This window comes from Pan troglodytes, chromosome 4 (assembly GCF_028858775.2).
Source record: "Pan troglodytes isolate AG18354 chromosome 4, NHGRI_mPanTro3-v2.0_pri, whole genome shotgun sequence".
Classification (NCBI taxonomy): Eukaryota; Metazoa; Chordata; class Mammalia; order Primates; family Hominidae; genus Pan; species Pan troglodytes.
The window spans coordinates 178,439,200-178,461,264 of record NC_072402.2 but is presented as its reverse complement, the minus strand read 5'-3'; positions in this window follow the sequence as shown (position 1 = coordinate 178,461,264).

Below are 22,065 nucleotides of genomic sequence, written 5' to 3'. Positions count from 1 at the left end.
TAGCAAAAAATGAAAAATCTTACAACGACTGGTTCTTCTTCTGGTTGTCTGTGTAGCTATACACGTGTTATGTGTGCCATGTCTATTAAAAAGAGCTCTAATTAATTGCCTAAGAAAAATAAGTGCTTAAATCAAATATTTTTAAGGGAAAAGTAAAAGTTGTGATACCTTTCAGTTCACGTAACTTTAATATTTAAAAATAAAAACAGTCTTAGGAATTATTGGTAAAATACCAATGTCTTCAAGGTGTAAAAATGTGGCATATGTTAGGCAGGTCAGATACTAGGTTTGCTGTTTTAAGGTTGTAAACTGCTTCTTTATCCTTTAAAAACTGTCAACTTACCTGCTTCACAATTGATAAGGCCAGAAACATATCAAAGTAACCATGCCCCTAACTACGCTGGAAAAAGTCAGACTTCATCTGCATCTGGCACATAATTTTAAAAACTTAACAGGTTTTACATTAAAGTTAAAAATTGCTAAAAGTTACCATTATGACGTGTAGTGAAAACTACTAAACATGAATTTACATGCAAGGTGCATAAAAACAGTAAAAAGTGTTTCAGTTAAAAACTATAAGAAGGTACAAAAATGTACATTTTGCTTAAAAATAAGTTATCTTAAAATTAAATTAAATTAATGGATTAAGCAAATTGTAAAAACATTATAAAAATTAATTCTGCAAAGAAAACTCTGTGTGTAAATATATTAAACTCAAAAGGGTATAACTTTTTTTTCTGTAAATTAAACACTAAAATAAAAGCACCACAAGGTTTTCTTAAAATGCTAATCTACTCTTTAGCAAAATGTGTCAAGGATTATAACAGGTATGTAAAAATCTCACTTCATAGTCAAACTGGTTAAGATTAAATAGAATTGTCTATAAGGTTTCATTAAAATTAGGGTTAACATTAATAGCAAACTAATGCAAGGGTAAAATTTAACTTTCTCTCTTAAACAGAATTTTCATGTAATAAAAAGGGCTAATAAATGGTTTTTGCTTTTCCAAATTTTTAACTCATCATTTTGGCAAAACGAAACAAAACAAACAAATGAACAAAAATAATAATCTAAAATTCCATTTCATAATATCAAATGGTTTAAATTTTAAACATATTTAACAGGCTTCCAAAACCAAACTTTAGTCTCAAAATTGTCTTTCCTAACCCCTAAATTTTAGTTCCTGCAAAGGGCCCCTAAAGCATCTGGAACAAAGGTAAACAGGATTATTTAACATGTTTAGGTACATAAAATTGCCAAAACACTGCCTAATAAGTTATATTTTAGGGAATAATATTAACATATGTTCCAAAACTGTATGAAATGTCTAACGTTAGTGTCTGAATATGTGCTATCAATCACAATTAAGGTTGTTATGTTGGGTTATTGTAAGCCACAAAAATGACTAAATATCTTTGTTAATTGTGTTTCTAACTGTATCTAAACTGGACATTTTGTCATTTGCAGACAATTGTTTCGTTTTAATTCTTTTCAAAAGATGGTTTATAATCAAGCTGCGGGACTTTAACAAGTGCTGTCAAATGTGAGTTTCTCATAACAACAACAACAAATGTACAAAATTCATGGAAAGCTAAAATGTTTATAAATATCAAGCAAAATTTAAGAAAATGGACTAAACTAATAGAAAACCAAAACAAGTTTTTACCTTTTGCTTAAAACACTGCTAATCCTTATTTTATTTTTTCAGAGTCAAGAAAACTTGTCTTAAGCTAGCGACAGACTTTCACAGCTAAGTAAAGTATATTCCTGTAAACAGGATTTAAAGCGTGTTTCTCTCTGCCTGAGTCCTCTAGAATTTAAAAACTAGTTATAAGTATTCTTAAATTACACCAATATAGTTGTTTGCATAAGTGCAATAAGAAACTGTTTTCTGGGCCGGTCACAGTGGCTCACGCCTCTAATCCCAGCACTTTGGGAGGCCGAGGCAGGTGGATCACGAGGTCAGAAGATCGAGACCATCCTGGCTAATACGGTGAAACCCCATCTCTACTAAAAATACAAAAAATTAGCCAGGGGTGGTGTCAGGTGCCTGTAGTCCCAGCTACTCAGGAGACTGAGGCAGGAGAATGGTGTGAACCTGGGAGGCGAAGCTTGCAGTAAGCTGAGATCGCAACACTGCACTCCAGCCTGGGTGGCAGAGCAAGACTCCATCTGAAAAAAAAAAAAAAAAATCTGTTTTCTGGCCGGGTGAGGTGGCTCACGCCTGTAGTCCCAGCACTTTGGGAGGCTGAGGCGGGTGGATCACCTGAGGTCGGGAGTTTGAGACCAGCCTGACCAACATGGAGAAACCCTGTCTCTAGTAAAAATACAAAATACAAAATTTGCTGGGCGCGGTGGCACATGCCTGTAATCCCAGCTACTGGGGAGGCTGAGGCAGGAGAATTGCTTGAACCTGGGAGGCGGAGATTGCGGTGAGCCGAGATTGCGCCATTGTACTCCAGCCTGGGCAACAAGAGCAAAACTCTGTCTCAAAAAAAAAAAAAAAAAAGAACCTGTTTTCTTTTGTAACAGAACACAGTTGGAGAAACTGGTTATTTTGCCAAGGCTTTGACTGGAATGGTGTGCTCTCCTTTAAGGAATCAAACTTGACTTATGGAGCCAATATAGCCCTTGGACACTGGCCTCAGATTCTGCGTACACAGCCCCTGTACAGGGTTTCTGACCTGTGGTAAGTAAAGAATGTCAGTTTCTCGCAGGCCAGGAACCCCAAGTTATCTTAAAACCTGAAGGGGAAAGGAATTCTGCCAACTCATAGGTGTTTAATAGTACAAATCCATGGCTGGGCTTGGCTTCAAAAAGTCTTATCTCAAATTCCTTCTATGAAACAAAGTGCCATCAAAGCCAATTTAAAAGGCCTATGTAGCAAATAATTATTCTTGCTGAATTGTATGCAAATAATTAAGCCAAGTATAATAAAGCAAACCAGTCCTACCATGACTTGTCTTTTAATAGACATGGAAAATGGAACAGAGAAAATTATGTTTCAAAAACTGTAGCACACCTCTTGTTAAATTCTAGTCTTGCCTAATATTTTTCAGTTTTTACTATTTGCTACAGTTTAACTTATATCCATTACAGAAATCAACTCCTAAATACATCACACTCAAGTCAAAGCTTAAAAATCTGAGGAAGCAACTCCTAACAGCCCAGAGAAATGTCCCAAATATCAATGTACAAAACATAAATAATCTTAAGCTAAAAGCACAAAAAATAAGTTTGTAAGTAAAAATTACTCATCTTACTCAGTCTCACCTCTGTCTCACCAAATACTTTTTGTCATTTCTACTTCTCGTTTTAAGCCAAATATTAAAACGTTTTTAATGGAAATTATTTACTATGCCACCCTTGCAGGAATTGCTTTACTCACTTTACTATTTGCAGTAAAACTGTATATGGTAGCACCCTCAGGGTAAAATATCGGACAGAGAATCTCAATTACTGTAGCATTTTGCTTAATTATTATCCTCATAGTAGGAATAACAGTTACTAACAAAAAATAACACATAGGCCTTTCCAAACATGTGCCTCTGCCTCTGCCTCTCATTGGAAAAAAAAAAAAAAAGTTGCTTCTATCTCAACCAATCAGGCCTAAAAAAATGCTGCTAAAAAGCCCAGGACTAATGTTTTTACCCTACCTAATTCAGCTTTTTCAAAAATTCTTAACCAATAGAATCATGGCTATTTCACAAACAACTACCCAAAACATCTACAAATGGCATTGCTCCTTCAGCCAATCCAAAACCAGAAATCTGTCTGCCACCCCCCCAGCAGGAAGTAGCAAAACAAACAAACAAACAAAAATATTGCCCCTCATCCTTTTATAACTATAGGGTCTAGAATGACAGAGCAGGAGCACCGTCATGTCAGTCAAACATCGCCACTTTAATTTCCAGCCCCTTTTCTAGCCTCCTGCATTTCAAGGAAATCACTTCTAACTACAAGCAGCCGGAAGGAGCAGACAGTAAAACACAGATAAGACACCTTGGGCACAGAGGGAGGGGGGAAAGTCTCTTGGGTAACAGCCAAACTTCACCCTCATACAATGGGCCCCAGTGAAACAGTGGGCCCTAGTAAGCACATTCCTTTCCCTTTACGTGCACTAAGATAGGGAAGCTAAAAGTAGACTCGGGGTATACCTGCAGCTTCAGGAAAATGGATGGAAATGCACACAAACTCTCCCTCCCAGATAAGCGAGACAAAGAAACACAAGAAACATTCCAAGCCTATAATAAGCTGTCCCACATCAAACCCTTAAAAACTCTTAGTGTGTAAGAAAAAATGCCTCTAACCTAACTTGGCCAGAAGCCCCTCTCAAGTTTATTCTCCAAAATAAACCTGTCTTTAATTATTAAGCCACTTTTGGTGTTTCTTTTCTCTTTCTTTCTTACACTAGTAAGCTACGCTTATAGGCTAAAAAGCTATAAGTAGGGAATGATTTTTAAAGCTCAGTGTTATTATGGGTAGTAGTCTTAAAGAATAGCACAACAGCATATATTTGAAAACAGCAAAATGAATTCTCTGCATGCAATAGAAGTTCCATGCAAGAGACAGTCAGGAGGAAACACAAGGAAGGTGGAGGGGCACTCATAGAAGGTCTCCGCTGAGTTTTCACATTCAGCCTTATCTTTTTTATTATGTGTATTTAAGGTACACAAGATAATGTTTTGATACATGTTCATACAGAAATGATTACTACAGTCAAGCAAACTAACATCTATCATTTTGTGTGCATGTGGTTAAGAGCCCCTAAAATCTATCCTCTTAGAAAATTTGCAGTATACACTACAATATCATTGACTATAGCCCTCATGTTGTACTTCAGATCTCTGGATGCATGCGTCTGTATCACTAAGACTTCGTATCCTTTAATATACATCTCCCCAATTCCTGCCACAGGTGTGTTCAGAGTTACAGTGTTTCAGGATCAGGTCAGGACCTGCCTCTCTATGATGGCTCAGCTTGTGCCTGGGTTCAGGGAACACTTAGAGAGACCTTGGATCCAGGGCCTGGAGTGTACACCAGCTTGGTATGGTGATGGCTCCAGTCTCTGAAGCGTGGGCATCCATGGAGCAGCTGAGGCTTGGGGGTTATGGCATGCATGAGGTTGAGAGAGGAGGCAGGTGATTTCCCAAAGTGGCTCAACAGCAGCTGCTTCTTGGGTAAGGGAGGGTTGTGAAGCTGTGCCTTCCTCTATGGGGTTCCCCCAACAGAAATGTCTGTTTCTTAACTCAGTGACAAAGCATGCCAGTGTCTTGTTTGAAGAAGGCCCCTGGGGACCATGGTGGTTCCTGCCATGTGGCTGATATCAATAGCTTTCACCTTTCTTCTTTGACCCTAGCCATCTCCTGGAGTCTCAGATATGCCAGTCTCACCAGTGTTCTTTTCTGTGGATAGCCTCCTTTTTTATTGTATTTTGTTGTTGTTATTGTTTTTGTTCCACTGTGTTGCCTCACATTCTTTAATGTGCCTTTGAGCCCTCTTAGAGATATTTTCATTTTTGGATAGCTATTTATTTTCTTTGGTGGGGGATAAAGGCTAGTATCTCCAGTTTTGCCATCTTGATGACACTCCCCACCACAATTTGTTTCCATATCTTGGCTATTGTAAACCATGCTTCAATGAACATGGAAGCACATATATGTTTACAAGGTGGTGATTTCACTTCCTTTGAGTATATACCCAGAAGAGGGATTACTGGGTCATATATTAGTTCTATTTTTTAAAATTTCTAGAGGAAACTCCACATTGTTTTCCAATATGACTGCAACAATCTACATTTCCAACAGTGTCAATGGGTTTTCTTTACTATACACCCTCACCAACACCTGTTATATCTTGTCTCTTTGATAATGGCTATCCTAACAGTTGTGAGATGGTATCTCATGGTTTCAATTGTCATTTCCCTGATGATTAATGATGTTGGACATTTTTATATTCCTGTTAGCCATTTGTATGTCTTCTTTTTAGATGTGTCTATTCAGGACCTTTGCCCGTTTTAAAAACTGGATTATTTGTTTCATTGCTATTGAGTTGAGTGTTAGTTCCTTATGTATCTTGAGTACTAAAGTCTTATAAGATATATGGCTTGCAAATATTTTCTCCCAATTGATTGGCTGCCTATTCATTTTGTTGATTGTTTCCTTTGGCATGCAGAAGCTTTTTAGTTTGATGTAATGCCCCTTACTTATTTTGGCTTTTATTGCTTGTGCTTTTGGTGAATTATTTTTTAAAAAATCCTTTTCAGACTAATGTCAAGAAGTTTTCCTGTATTTTTTTTAGAATTTAAATGTTTTGAGGTATTATTTTTTAAGCTTTTAGTCCATTTTGAGTTTGTTTTTGTGTGTGGTGTTAAGATAGGGGTCAGATTTCTTTTGCGGGCGGATGTCCGGTTTTACCCACATCAGTTATTGAAGAGACTATCAATTTCCCATTTTGTCTTCCTGGTGAACTTGTTGACAATTAATTGGCCATATGTGCTTGGGTTTATTTATGAGTTTCTTATTTTGTTCCATTGGTCTATGTGTTGGCTTTTATGCCAGGAGCATTCTGTTTGATTTCTATAGCTTTGCAATACATTTTGAAGTCAGGAAGTATGATGCTCCAACCTTATTTTTCTGTCTCAATATTATTTTGATATTTAAAACTTTTTGTGGGTTTATACAAATTTTAGTATTTTTTGTTTCTGTGGAAAATGCCATTAAAATTTCTATATAGTGTTAAACCTATCGATCATTTAGGATATATAGAAATTTTAGCAGTATTAATTCTTCCAAACCAAAACACAGGATATCTTTCTATTTATTTATTTATTTACTTATTTATTGAGAGAAGGTCTCACTCTGTCACCCACGCTGGAGTGCAGTGGTGTGATCATAGCTCACAGAACCCTCAAATTCCTGGGCTCAAGTGATCCTCCCTCCTCAGCCTCCCCAGTAGCTGGAACTACAGGCATGTGCCGCAATGCCTGACTAATATTTTAGGATTTTTTTTGTTTTTGTAGAGATGGGGTCTTCTTTCTGTTTATTAATGTTCTCTTTAATTTCTTTCATCAATGTTTTATAGTTTTCAGTATACAGATCTTTTACCTGAACCAGGCATGGTGATTCACACCTGTAATCCCAACAATTTGGGAGGCCACTAGAGGCCAGGAGTTTGAGACCAGTCTGGGCAACATAGCAAGACCCCATCTCTAAAAAAAAATTTTTCTTTGGAAAGGTGGTTCAGATCTTTTATTTCCCTTGTTAGATTTATTCCTATCATTTTGTAGCTTTTGTAAATGGTATTGTTTTCCTGACTCCCTTTGTAGATATTTCTTTGTTAGTGTATAGAACCAGCTGATTTTTATGTTGATTTCATGTCTTGTAACTTTACTGAATTTATTTATTATTGCTAATAAGTTTTTTTGGTGGAATATTTACAGTTTTCTAAGTAAAGGATCACATTATATGCAAACAGAGACACTTTTACTTCTTCCTTTCTGATTCGTATGGCTTCTCTTTCTTTTTCTTGTCTGATTACTCTTGCTAGTACTTTCAGTACTGTGTTAAATAGAAGTGGCAAGAGGGAACATCCTTTTCTTTTACCAGACCTTAGCAGAAGCTTCAGTTTCCCTCATTGATAATGATATTCTTTGTGGACTTGTCATAAATGGCCTTTATTATGTTGAGGAAATTTCCTGCCATCTTTATCTGTTTGGGCTGCAATAGCAAAATCTCTTAAAATAAGAAATTATAAACACGAAAAATTTATTGCTCACAGTTCTAGAGGCCGACAAGTCCAAGATCAAGGCATTAGCTGATTCAGTGTCTGGTGAGAGCTTGTTCTCTGTTTCAAGATGGCATCTTCTTATTTTTACATGGTAGAAGGATGAACAACTCTTTTAGGCCTCTTTTATAAAGGCACTAATCCCATTTTTGAGGGAGAAACCCTCCTGACTTAATCATCTCCTAAAGCCCACACCTCTTAATACTATTGCTTTGGGGTTTAGGTTTCAACATATGAACTTTAGAGACACAAACATTCATACCACAGCATCTTCTATATCTATTTTCCTTGGATTTTTTAACCATGAAAGGATATTAAACTTCATCAAATGTGCTTATTGCATCTATAGAGATGATTATGTGGTTTTAATCTTTCATTCTCTTAATGTGGTTTATCATATTGATTGTTTTGCATGTATTAAACCAACCTTGTATCCCAATGATAAATCTCACTTGGTCATGGTGTATAAACTTTTTGATGTGTTGTTGAATTCGGTTTGCTAGCAATTTATCAAAGATGTTTTGCATGTATGTTAATCAGAGATATTGGTCTGTAGTTTTCTTTACTTGTGGTGTGTTTGGTTTTGGTATTAGAGTACTGCTGGACTCATAAAGCGGTTAGAAGTGTTTCCTCTATTTTTATTTTTTGGAAAAGTTTAAGAAGGATTGGTGTTATTTCTTCTTTGAATGTTTGGTAGAATTCAGTTGTGAAGCCAATTGGTCTTGGATTTTTCTTTGCTGGGAGGCATTTTATTACTACTTTAATATCTTTGTAATTGGTATGTTCCGGCTTTCCATTTATTCTTGGTTCAGCCTTAGTAGGTTGTATGTTTCTAGGAATTCACCCATTTCCTCTATGTTATCCAATTTGTTGGCATATAATTGTTCATAATAGTCTCTTATGATCCTTTTTATTTCTGAGGGATCTGTTGTAATGTCTCCTCTTTAATTCTGCTTTTGTTTCTTTACTTTTTTTCTTAGTATAGCTAAGAGTTTGCCAATTTTATTCTTTTCTAAAAGGCAATTTTCATTTTTGGTATTTTTCTATAGTTTTTCTACTTTCCGTTTAACTTTTTTCTATTCTAATTCCTATTATTTTCTTCGTTTTGCCAGCTTTGGCTTAGCTGCTGCTTCTTTTTCTAGTTCCTTGATGTGTACAGTTAGGTTGTTTATTTGATATCTTTCCACTTCTTAAATTTAGGCATTTATCACTACAAACTTTCTTCATACTACTGCTTTTATTGCATCCCATAACTTTTAGTATGTTTTTTCAGTTTTATTCAGTTCAAGGTGTATTTAAAATTCTCTTTTTGATCCAGTAGTTTTTAAGATTATGTTAGTTTCCATGTATTTGTGAATTGTCCACCTTTCTTCGTTATTGATTTCTAGTTCCACTTCATTGTGGTCAGAAAAGATACTTCATACAATTTTGATCTCCTTAAATTTGTTAAAACTTGTCTTGTGGCTTCACATGTGATGTATTTTGGAGAATGTTCCTTGTAAGCTTAAAAAGAATGTGTATTCTTCTGCTGTTGGGTGAAAAGTTCTGTACATGTCTGTTAAGTCCATTTGGCTAACGGTGTTGTTCAAGTTCACTATTTCTTGATTTTCTGCCTGGATATTCAATTTAATACTGAAAGTGGAGTGTTAAAGTTTCCTATTATTGTTCTACTGCTGTCAATTTCTCCTTTCTTCTCTCTCAACATTAACTTTAGGTGCTGTAAAGTTGGATGCATATACGTTTACAATTATTCTATCTTCCTGTTTAATACACCCTTTTATCATTATGTAATAACCTTCTTTGTCTCTAGGGACAACTTTTGACTTAAAGTTTACTTTGTCTGATATATGTATAGCCACTCCTATTTTCTTTTGATTACCGTTTGCATGGTAACATATCCCTCTTATCTAACAAAAGTTTTGTACTCCTTGGCAAATATCTCCCTATTGCCTCCCCTGCCCCCAGCCTCTGGTAGTCACCATTCTACTCTGCTTCTGAGTTAAGCTTTTTTGCATTCCACATATAATTAAGAGCATGCAGTATTTGTATTTCTGTGCCTGGCTTATTCGTTTAGCATGATGTTCTCCAGCTTCATCCATGTTGTCATAAATAAGAGGAATATTTTCTTTTTAAAAATCAGTAGTGGCTCAGTCAGTCGCTCTGTGCGTGCCATGGCGCTCGGGAGGGGGCGGCTCCTCTGGTGCCCGGCGTCAAACATGGTGGAGGCGGTGGATCTGGGCAAAGACCCCAACAGGCCCAACCATTCCTCAATTCTGTTCACGAGGGAGGACGGCAACTCTAGGTCCTTATACCTGCTGCCCAGCCCAGCCAAGCAGCTGCTGCACCACCCGGTGCAGGAGCCCAGGCCACACCGCTGGCCCAGCCTGGGGACGCCTCCAGCAGCTTTGCTGTCTGCGCAGTGCGTCCCGGACCGCGTAGAACGCTGCAGCGGCTGGAGCTGGCGGCCTATGGGCTGGGCCCCGCCTACGCGGCCCACTCGGGCACCGGCGGTGGCGGGGTAGGGTCCCTGGCAGAGCGCGCCGTGGAGCCCAAGCCGTAGCCGCTGGTGGGGCCGCCTTCAGGGATGCGGGTGACGTGGCTTTTCAGGCCTACGTGAAGGAAAATGCCTGCTCGCCCTGTTCGGTCGCGGGCAAAGCCTGTGGGAAGCGATGGAGGAAAGCTGGCTCGCGGAAGAAAGGCTCCTCAGAACCTATGGGGCCAGGAGCAGGGAACGCCCCAGGAGCCCCCGCTGCGCTCCCAGACGCTCAAGCAGAAGGCGGAGCAGGACCCGGAGCCTGAGGATTGCCGGGAACCATGGAATAAGAGAATTCCAGCTTTGCCTGAAGAACATGTGAAGGAAGAAACCCAGGAGCATGAAGCAGCCATCAAAAACATGCCTGCGGAAGCCACCAGGGAGTTGGATGAGAGCTCTGATTTTTTTTTTAATTTTTTTATTTTATATTTTTCAAGACAGTTAAAGCATTGAAATGTTTAAGCGAGTGACTATATAATTCATAACATGACTCAGTGAAAACAAATTTAGTATGAGACTGAGAGGTGACAACATGCTGGCGACCCTTGCTCGCTCTCAGCGCCTCCTGGGCTTCCATTCTGGCCACCTTGAGGAGCCCTTCAACCCGCCGCTGCACTGTGGGAGCCCCTGTCTGTGCTGGCCGAGGCTGGAGCCGGATCCCTCTGCTTGTGGGGAGCTGTGGAGGGAGAAGCATGGGCGGGAACCGGGACTGTGGTGGCGCTCGCGGGACCCAGGCCAGCAGCTGTGGAGGGTGCGTGGGGTCCCCCAGCACTGCCAGCCCACCCGCGCCCTGCTCGAATTCTTGCCAGGCCTCAGCCGCCTCTGGCGGGGCAGGGCTCGGGACCTGCAGCCCGCCATGCCTGAGTCCCGCCCCCCCAACCTGCACGGTGGGCTCCCGCGGGCCCGACCCTCCACGACCGCGGCGTCCGGTCCCATCAAGTGCCCAAGGGCTGAGGAGTGCAGGAGTGCTGCGCAGAACTGGCGGGCAGCTCCACTTGTGGCCCCTGCAGGGGATCCACTGGGTAAGCCAGCTGGGCTCCTGGGTCGGGTGAGGACTTGGAGAACTTTTATGTCTAGAGGGAGGAGTGTATATGCACCAGTCAGCACTCTGTGTCTAGCTAGGGGTTTGCAGATGCACCAATCAGCATTCTATCTAACTAATCTGGTGGGGACTTGGAGAACTTTTATGTCTAGCTGGAGGATTGTAAATGCACCAATCAGCACCCTGTCAAAATGGACCAATCAGCTCTCTGTAAAATGGACCAATCAGCAGGATGTGGGTGGGGTCAGATAAGGGAATAAAAGCGGCTGCCAGCGCCAGCACCGGCAACCAGTTTGCCTGGACGAGCTTTGTTCTTTAGCTCTTTGCAGTAAATTATGCTGCTGCCCACTGTTTGGGTCTGCACTGCCTTTGTGAGCTGTGATACTCACTGCTAAGGTCTGCAGCTTCACTCCTGAAGCCAGAGAGACCACGAACCCACCGGAAGGAAGAAACTCCAAACACGTCCGAATATCAGAAGGAACAAACTCCAGACACACCATCTTTAAGAACTGTAACACCGTGAGGGTCTGTGGCTTCATTCGTGAAGTCAGGGAGACCAAGAACCCACCAATTCTGGACACAAGATGAAAATGACTTGTCAGGGATTTTGGCGCTCCTGCTTAAGTAATTACTATGAAATAACAGCTTCTGGAAATGAAGAATAATGTGTGAAGAATAAATTACCGTTGGTGTGGAGGAGGGGAGAGGCAAACAGGAGAAGTAGAAAGAAGTGTAGCCAGTGTACCAGTGTTATCTACAGTGTAGTTCTATACCTTTTCTACTTGACCAGGTTGCTTAGGTCCATCCTCTGGGTAAATATTTTTAACACTAAAGTGATTGTAAATGAAAAAGTGGCCAATAAAGTGACTACTTTCCTCAGGGCTTTGAACCATTTAGGATAATGTGGCAAAAGAAACAGTTAAATGTGTAATGCTATCCCCACTACCTATGATTGCTATGGCTTCGCTGAGTCTTTCAGAAATAAGGCAAACCGTGAAAACACAACAGGAACTGTACTATTAGCTAAATGAAGGAAGTCGGGTTTGGCTGGACTGCCTTCTGATAACAGCAAAACCCCGTCTGACCACCACAAGCATAGGAAACTGGCTTATCTGAGTAAAAGCTAATATGGGAATATAAGTCTTTGTCATTAGCAGGACCAGTGGTGGAGCAATGAGGGGGATTAGTCCTGCCAGAGTTACCTATAATGCTGGCTTTGGGCTGTCAGGCAGGTACATGGTGGTGTTTGGTGGCCTGGCTGGAAGTACTGCTTACTCCTGCTTTTTAAAGTTGCAGGGGGGTGTATGATAGCATTGTGTCTTGCTCATATACACTGGAAATGTTGGGAAAAGCCAAGGCCTCGGAAACAAAGGGGAAAAGTTCTGCTGGAGAGACGTCTTGAGAGAACGTATATCTGTTCCTCTGCTGGCTCCTAGTCCCACTGCAAAAGAGTACTTAAGCATCTTAGAAGATGCTTGAGAAAACTTGAGGATGAAGTGAAACATACTGGGCCCTATTGAAAGTCTTGTTCAGGAGGATGCCAGGCAGTTCTGATTAACGTATTGTTACAGCTAAATGGAGGCATTGGATCAGAGGCATGGTTTCGTTAGCATCTCGCAGAGAGATGGAAATCTGAACTGCGAGAACCGTCCAGGACTCCTGGAAAGGCAATTCCTACAAGTGGATCAAGAGCCCTGATTTTGAAATACATATAACAATGTGTGGTGATAATCCGCCCATGCCTGAGGAAGACAGAAAGACAGCAGGAGGGTGAGAATGGGGAAGAGGAGGAGGAGGAGAGACAGAGGAGGAGGGGGAGAGACAGAGGAGGAGGGAGAGAGACAGAGGAGGAGGGGGACTTTCTCCACCGGGGTGGGAGCTTGCCATTAAGATCATTCGGCAGTTAATGGAAAAATTTAACTTGGATCTACCAACAGTTACACAGGCCTTCTTAAAAAATAATGGTGAGTTGGAGGCTACTTCCTCTTTCTTAGCGGCTGGTCAGAGAGCTGATAGATACCCCATTTGGTCCCAACAAGGTGACATAGATCTGCAAAAAGATGATGAGGATACCAGAGATGCATTGGTCAAAAAACTTAGTGCTCAGAATGTAGCTTGGAGGATTGAGTTTTAAAAGAAATAATTGGCAAGGTAAAGAGAAAAAAAAGTCGTGGCAGAAGTGGTTAAAAAAAATTGTGACCATTGAACTTTAGAGAGTTCTTGCGTTCGAACTGGCACTTACCTTCTGACCAATGCTGCCATTGCTGTGAGAGTCCTAGATTTTGTAGCCAGAGTTGTGTAGCAGGGATAAAAAGAAAAGAAATTGGATATACTTAGAGCTCTCCTTGGCAAGGGTCAATGTGTTTATGAAAGCAAAATCTAAACCAGAGAGGAGTTGGTCCTCAGTAGTAATCCTTTGCTGGAATGAACCCTTGCTATATTAGTGACAGAGTCAAAGGAAATTTAGGAGGCGTAGGCCATTTCAGGCAGCATAAGCGATCTCCTTTCCTTTGGCAGAAGCTCCTTAAAATTGTGACAGATTCCATATCAAGAATCTGGAAATATGGAAAGATTTCATTATGAGGCCTTGAACATGGATTATCTCCAAACCCAGTGAGCTCTGATTTCTAGACTGCTTTGAAAAATCCCATATTCATTTTGCTTAGTATTTGGAGACACTCCTCCTTGGCTGTTCTTTTCTTTGAGCCCTTCTCAGTCGTGTCTGTAGGATGTCTTTCTTTACCTACGACTCAGTTTTGTTTAAAACACACACACAACCGTAGAGAATCTCAAGAATAATCGTACTCCATTAATAATAATGTTTTTATTTATTGAGCATAGTTTGTTCTAAGCATTGTGTTAGATTTAAAAATTAGTGCATTGACTCCACTTCGTTTTTTTGATTTTTGGTTTTTTGGGTTTTTTTCGATTTTGAGACGGAGTTTTGCTCTTGTCGCCCAGGCTGGAGTGCAGTGGCACGATCTCGACTCACTGCAACCTCCGCCTCCCAGTTTCAAGTGATCCTCCTGCTTCAGCTTCCCAAGTACCTGGGATTACAGGTGCATACCACCAGGCCCAGGTAATTTTTGTCTTTTTAGTACAGACAGGGTTTCACCGTGTTGGCCAGGCTGGTCTTGACCTCCTGACCTCAGGTAATCCACCCCCCTCGGCCTCCCAAAGTGCTGGGATTACAGGCGTGAGCCACCACGCCCAACCTGACTCTACTTTGTTTTGCTATTTATTGAAAATGAATATAACTTTGTATTTGAAAAAAATTGAACAGTATTCCATTGTGTATATATACCACATTTTCTTCCTCCATTCATCCACTGATGGATGCATAGGTTGACTCCATATCTTAGTTCTTGTTAATAATTCTGCAGTGAACATGGGACAGCATATACCTCTTTAGCACATTGATTTCAATCTTTTGATATTTACCCAGTAGGGGGATTGCTAGATAATAATGGTGTTTCTATTTTTAGTCTTTGAGGAACTTCCATACGGGTTTAGATAATGGCTATACTAATTTACATTCCCACCATTAATGTACAGGATTCATAGTTTTGTCAACACTTGTTAGTTTTTGTCTTTTTGATGATAGCCATTCTATTAGCTATGAGGTAATATCTTCTTGTGGTTTTAATTTTTATTTCCCTGATGATTAGTGATGTTGAATGTTTTTAAATGAAACTATTGGTCATTTATATGTTTTTTGAGAAACGTCTCCTCAGGTTTTTTACAACACAGTTGTAACACATTTTACAACTGTGTTATTTTTCTAACTATTGAGTTTTTACGTTCCTTATAAATTTTGGATATTATCCTCATCAGATATATGCTTTGAAAATATTACTCTTACTCTACAGTTGTCTCTTCACTTTGTTAACTGTTTACTTCACTGTGAGAAGCATTTTAGTTTAATGCTATTCCATCTGTATTTTTGCTTTCATTGCCTGTGCCTTCGGGGTGATACTCAAAAAATAATTACTCAGGTCTATGTCGTGGAGCTTTTACCTTCTTTTTTTGTAGCACTTTTACAGTTTCAGGCCTTATATTTAAGTCTTTATTTTGAGTTTATTTTTATACATGGTGTGAGGTAAGTTCTTAAATTCTTTCTTCTGCGTGTGGGTATCCAGGTTTTCCAAGACCATTCATTGAGGAGACTGTTCTTTCCCCATTGTGTGTTGTATACATCTTGATTAATCAATTGTTTATAAATTCATGGATGTTCACTGGACTCTATATCCTGCTTCTTTGGTTGACATGTCTGTTTTTATGCCAGAAACATGATGTTTTGATTACTATAGCTTTGTAGTGTATATTTAAGTCAGGTAATGTGATGTCTCTAGCTTTGTTGGTTTTGGTCAAGATTGCTTTGGCTATTTGGGGTGTTTTGTGGTTCCATGTAAATTTTAAGATTTTTTTTCTAATTACGTGAAAAGTATTATTAAAATTTTGACAGGGATTCTATTGAATTTGTACATTGTTTAAGGATAGTATGGACATTTTAATATTACATCTTCTGAATTATGAACATGGAATAACTTTCTGTTTGTGTTTTTACCAATTTCTTTATCAATGTTTTGTAGTTTTCTGCATATAGATCTTTCATCTTAAATAAATTCACTCCTAAGTATTATTTTTTGTAGCTATTATAAATGGGATTATATATTAATTTCCTTTTTGGATAGTTTGTTAGTGTACAGGAACACTACTGATTTTTACAATATGATTTTGTTTCCTACAACTTTGCTGAATTAGTTTATCAGTTATAACAGGTTTTGGTGGAGCGTTTAGGTATTTCTATATACAATACCATGTTGTTAGCAAACAGACAATTGCATTCCTTCCTTTCCAATTAAGATGCCCTTTATTTCTTATTCTTGCCTAATTTCTCTGGCTAGAACATCTAGTACTATGTTGAAAAGAAGTGGGAAGAGTGGGTATTCTTGTCTTGTCCTTGATTATTGAGGAAAAGCTTTCAACTTTTCACCACTGGGTATGTTGTTAGATGTGGGCTTGTTATATACGGCCTTTATTGTGATAAGGTACATTTCTTCCATACCTGATTTGTTGAAAGTTTTTATGGTGGAAGAAAGTGTTGAATTTTGCAAAGTGCATTTCCTGCCTCCATTGAGATGATCATATGGTGTTTGTCCTTCGTTTTGTTAATGTGATGTGTCACATTTATTGATTTACATATGTTGAACCATTCTTGCATGCCTAGGATAAATCTCACTTGATTACAGTGCATGATCTTTTTAGTTTTGTTAAATTCAGTTTGCTAATATTTTGTTGAGGAGTTTTGCATATTTGTTCTTCAGGAATAGTGGCCTGACCCTGTGTAACCAGTCCCAGGTTAGCCCCTGAAGCCCCAGGACCCAAGCCAGCCATCTCAAACCTAGCCACTAGCTTAGCACGGATACATTTAGCCTGAAGAACAACACCAGTGGACACAGGCTCCAGGACAGCTACTGTGGCTTCAGTGACAAGGCCAGCACTGACAATCCTAGGCCCCAGGCCAGTTCCTGCAGATTCAGGCTCCATGCCATCCTCAGTACTAGGATGTTCTCAGGCTCTAGACCAGTCTCAGCCGCTCCATGACCCAGAGTCTGCTCCAGCAGACTCAAGGTGCAGGTACATTAGACTCCAGTGCCAGGAAGGATTCTATGAATTGAAGTTCTGAGTCCACTCCTGAAGACAAAGGCTTGGGGCCAGCCACCATGGATTCCAACTCCAAGGACATTTTACTGGTCTCAGTTGCCAGGTCAGCCCCAGAACAAGGCCAGTCCTTTTGGGCTCAGGTTCCAGGCCCATTCCAGTGGATCCAGATGCCAGAGCCATCCTTGTGCCTATCCAGCCCCTGCAGACTCAGGCTCAAGGCCCACACCAGCACCGGGTCATCCCTGTGGATCTAGACCTTAGGCAGCTCCAGCAGATACAGGCTCACCCTCATAGACACAGCCTCTAGGACCATCCCCACAGACTCAATCAATAGGTCTACCTAAGGGGATCCAGGTTTCAGGCCTAACCCACAGACCTAGAAGTCAGTTCTTCCCACCTGCTGACTCAGGCACCAGGCTGGCCTGCCAAAGGACTCTTGCAGCAACGCTGACCTCAGACCATCACAGACAGCCTTGCTAAAATTTCTAGATGAGATGACTGGTGAAAATGTTTCCCAGACAAATCCAGTCTGCAAAGACTGGAATAATCTTTACTTTGTCAAATGTGCAGACATCAACATAAAGCAAAAAGAAACAGGAAAAACTAAAGAGATATAATACCACTAAAGGAACACAATAAACTCCCAGTGCCAAACTCCAAAAAAATGAGGATATACAAACTGCCTGACAAAATATTTAAAATAATGGTTTTAAGGAAGCTCAGTGAACTTCAAGAAAGTACAAATGATTCAATGAAATCATAAAAATAATAAATGACCAAAATAAGAAATTTAACAGATATTTAAATTATTTTAAAAATCAAACAGATATTCTGGAGTTTAAAAATACAATTAATGAAATTTAAAGAGTATCAATAGCAGAATTGATCAAACAGAAGAAAGAATATGTGAACTCTAAGGTTATTTGAAAATATACAATCAGAGGAGGAAAATAGTACAAAAGGAATGGAGAAAGTTTATAAGACCTATGGAATGGTATCAAAAGAGCAAATGTTTGAATTATAGGAGTTTGTGAGGAGCGGAGAAAGATAAAGGGATAGAAGGAGTAAAGAAATAACAGCAGAAAACTTTCCAAATACAATAAAAGCTATAGATATCCAGATACAAGAATATCAAAGGTCTGCAATAAGTTTCAATCCAGACCAGAAATATAGCAAGACTTATTATAACCCAACTGTAATAAGTGAAGAACAAAGAGGGAATCCTGAAACTAAGATAAAATAACTAAATAACACATATGGTAGTTTGAATGAGGCTTGGCTCCATTAGCAGATTTCTCAACAGAGAATGTAGGATGATACAGTCAAAGCGCTGAAGCAAGCAAACAAACAACAACAAAAACTACCTACCAAGAATAATGTACAAGGAAAATTGTCTTTTGGAAATGAAGGAGAAATTGAAACAAGTAAAAGCTGAGGAAAGACCAAGATGGCTGCCTACAGGCACCCAGCACTCACCTCCTCCACAAGGAAGAACCAAAACAGCACGTAGGTAATCACACATTGAATATAGTGTGTAGGGAAGAAATGCTGGACTCCAGAAGGGAAGCAACTGAAACACTCTGAGGCATGAAAGCTTGAGATGGCAGCACAGAGAGGGAAGTGAGGCATCCAGTCAGATTAGCTCAGAGCCAGGAGGGACTTCCATCGGAGGAAAAGGCAAGTAAGAGATCCTCAGCAGTCCACATGCCAGAGTCCTGTAGTACGTGCTACAGGAAAGCCCCTCAGCCCTCAAAGGCCCTGAGTAGTATAGGGATTTGCCTGGGGTCCATGTAACTGCACTGTTCCACGGAAGGAGTTCATGCAATATTACATCCCCAGGACCCAATCAACTGCAGCATGACATCATTTTGAGAACAGACCCAATACAAGACAACATTCTGCACCATGGCTTAATAGCCCCTGCATCTCCACATCCCTGGGGTCCCACTAGCATCCTCTCATATCCACCCAGAAGTCTGCAGCATCAGAGCATTAGCTGGACCGAGATGTGCAGTAAATCTGAACCCATGGAGCACTCTAAACCTGGAAGCAGGCATTCCTGCACATCAGACAGTCTGTGCTGAGAACATAGAGAATGGAAATACGCACTCCACAGAACTTGAGAGCCGCCTTCCTGGGTCCACCACCACAAACAGTTACTCTGTTCCCTTCAGTAATTATATAAATAAAGTTTATAAGCTATTTTTAATTTTTAGTTATTTCTTTATAGTTAAACAGTTAATCTTTCAAGAAAAAAATGAAATAACTCAGAAAAAAAATCAAAGAGTGAAGAAATCCTATATGACATATGGGACACAATCAAGGGAACAAAACCTCAAATGTTGGGAGTTCCAGAAGGTACAAACATGGCAAAAGGCATAGAAACCCGATTTAAAGATAATAGCTGAAAAGTTCTCATGTCTTCGAAGAGATGAAGACGTTCATATGCGGGAAGATCAAAGAATCCCAAATAGACCCAACGCAAAATGTCTTCTCTGAGGCACATTATACTCAAATTGTCAAAAGTCAAAGACAAAGAAAGAATTGTAAAAATATCAAGAGGAAAGCATCAAGTCACATGAATCTCCATCAGATTAACAGCATATTTCTCAGCAAAAACCTCTAGGCCAAGAGAGAATGGGATAATATATTCAAAGCCCTGAAAGAAAAAGAAAAAACTGTCAGGCAAGAATACGATACCTAGCAAAGTTATCCTTCAGAAATGAAAGAGGAATAAAGTCTTTCCCAGAAAAACAAAATCTAAGCAACTTCATTATCACTAGACAGGCCTTTGAGAAATGCTTAAACGCACTTCCTGCATCTAGAAGTGAAAGGATGATATCTCCCATCATGAAAACACACAAAAGTATGAAACTCACTGGAAGAAGCAGATACACAAATGAGAAAAAGAAAGGAATCAAATGTCATCACTATAGAAAGCCATCAAATTGCAAAGATAAGCAATAAGAGAATAAGAAAGGAACAAGGATATACAAAACAATTAAAAGACAATTAACAAAATAATAAGAAGTAGTTATCAATAACAGCCTTGAAAGTAAACATACTAAATCCCACAGTTAAAATTAAAAGGTTTTTTTCCAAGATGGTGGATTAGAGGCATTGTTAGCAGGCCTCTCCTACTTGGAAAGACAAAATAGTGTCTAGACATACACAATGTGAATTTTTTTCTAATAAGCAGGCAAGAACTTAACAGGAAAACTTAAAGAAACCACAAACTCTTTGAAAGAAGTGGCAGGCTGCAGCCTACACAGTGAGTCAGGCAGAAAACTCTAAGTCCTCAAAGTGTGAGGGGGGATAAACTGCCCCCAAGATATACACTGCTACCGGGGAACCTGACAATACAGGCCGTGGGGGAAGGCCTTAATTCTATCCAGCCCTGAAACTGGTTTAGGGAGTAGTGGGGAACAAAAAATTAGGAGCACCAGCACAAGAGCCTTGCATGCATTCCCAGCCTCCAGTGTGGACCAAGGAAGCCATTCCTGATCCTACCTCCCAGGGGACCTCACAGAAGTCGGCCAGCTTATTCAGGCAGCAGTCACAGGTTAAGAAAAGCTTCTAACTAAAATTCATGATATTCTCTCGAGTGGGGATGAACTTTCTTTGCCAGAAGTGGGAGGTGAGTGAAAAGCGTGCTGCATCCATGAGTGCAGAAGCTGGGCACCCTGGCTTTGCTGGCAGACTGGGAAGGGCATGGCCTAAGTGCCACAGTTGCTGTCTCTGCCAGAAAGGCTTATGACCTGGAGCAGTTTTGAGTTCTGAGCACAAACTGCCTGGAACTTAGCTAGCCGCTGCTAGTAGAACACTGTGGGCGTGAGGTCTGCCTTGTCAAGTACGTAGGACTGTGTGGGGCTTATGCCACCTGCTACTCCCCACTCCCTGTGTAAACTCTTCTGTGCAATAGAGGCAGCCACACCCCTCCCTGGAACATTGCCCCAGTGGCAAGAGAACCACCCTCAACCCCCACAAGAGCCATTGTTTGCCTTGCATGTGGAGAGCCAGCACGTGGACCCGCCTGACCCAGCCTCCACCTGGTTTTGCCCCTCCACCTACCCTAGTAGCTTAACACAAAAGACGGAAACTTTTGGGAATTTTATGGCCCCTCCCATTGCCTGAGACACCACAGTACCCCCCTGGGTAACATAAGGCAAGTATAAATCCCACTGCTACTACCGCAGCTGGTGCTCTTTTCCAAGCAACACCTCCAAGCTAGAGGCCAACTGACACAGTCAGTCCATTACAGCAGCTCCAGGTGGAGTAACAGAGCACCCAGGAAGAAGAAAACTTGTGTGTGACCTCAGCTATCACCATTTCCCACAGTGTCCTGACTAACCAGTGGGTCCTAGTCTGTCCAGGTGACCAGTTCATTACTACTGTAACCAACATTTGAGAAAGCCAATATACTAAGCCTATTTATAACAAAGGAATCTCAGAGTCTACGTTACTCCCCTGCCACCCTCATCAGAGCTGGTGCTGGTACCCATTGCTGGGAGACTTGGGGACAGGTTACATCACTGATGGCTTTACTGACAAATTCTACCAAACTTTAAAAGAAGAATTAATACCATTTCTACTCAAACTATTTGCAAAAGTTGTAGAGGCAGGATCTCTCCCTAAGTCATTCTATGTGGCCAGCATTGCCCTCATACCAAAGCTAGACAAAGACACAACAAAAAAAGAAAACTACAAGCCAATATCTTGAATGAACACAGATGCAAAAATACTAGCAAACCAACTCCAACAACACAGCAAAAAGATAACACACCATGATCAAGTGGAATTTATCCCAGGGATGCAATTCTATTAGATATATAAATTCAAGTAACCACCATCATAAACAAGATACTGTTCCAGAACAAGCACAGTGGCTCAAACCTGTAATCCTAGCACTTTGGGAGGCTGAGGCAGGAGGATCCCTTGAGCCCAAGAGTTTGAGACCAGCCTGGGCAACACAGGGAAACCTCATCTCTACTAAAAATAAAAGTCAAAAAAGTAGCAGGGCATGGTGGCACATGCCTGT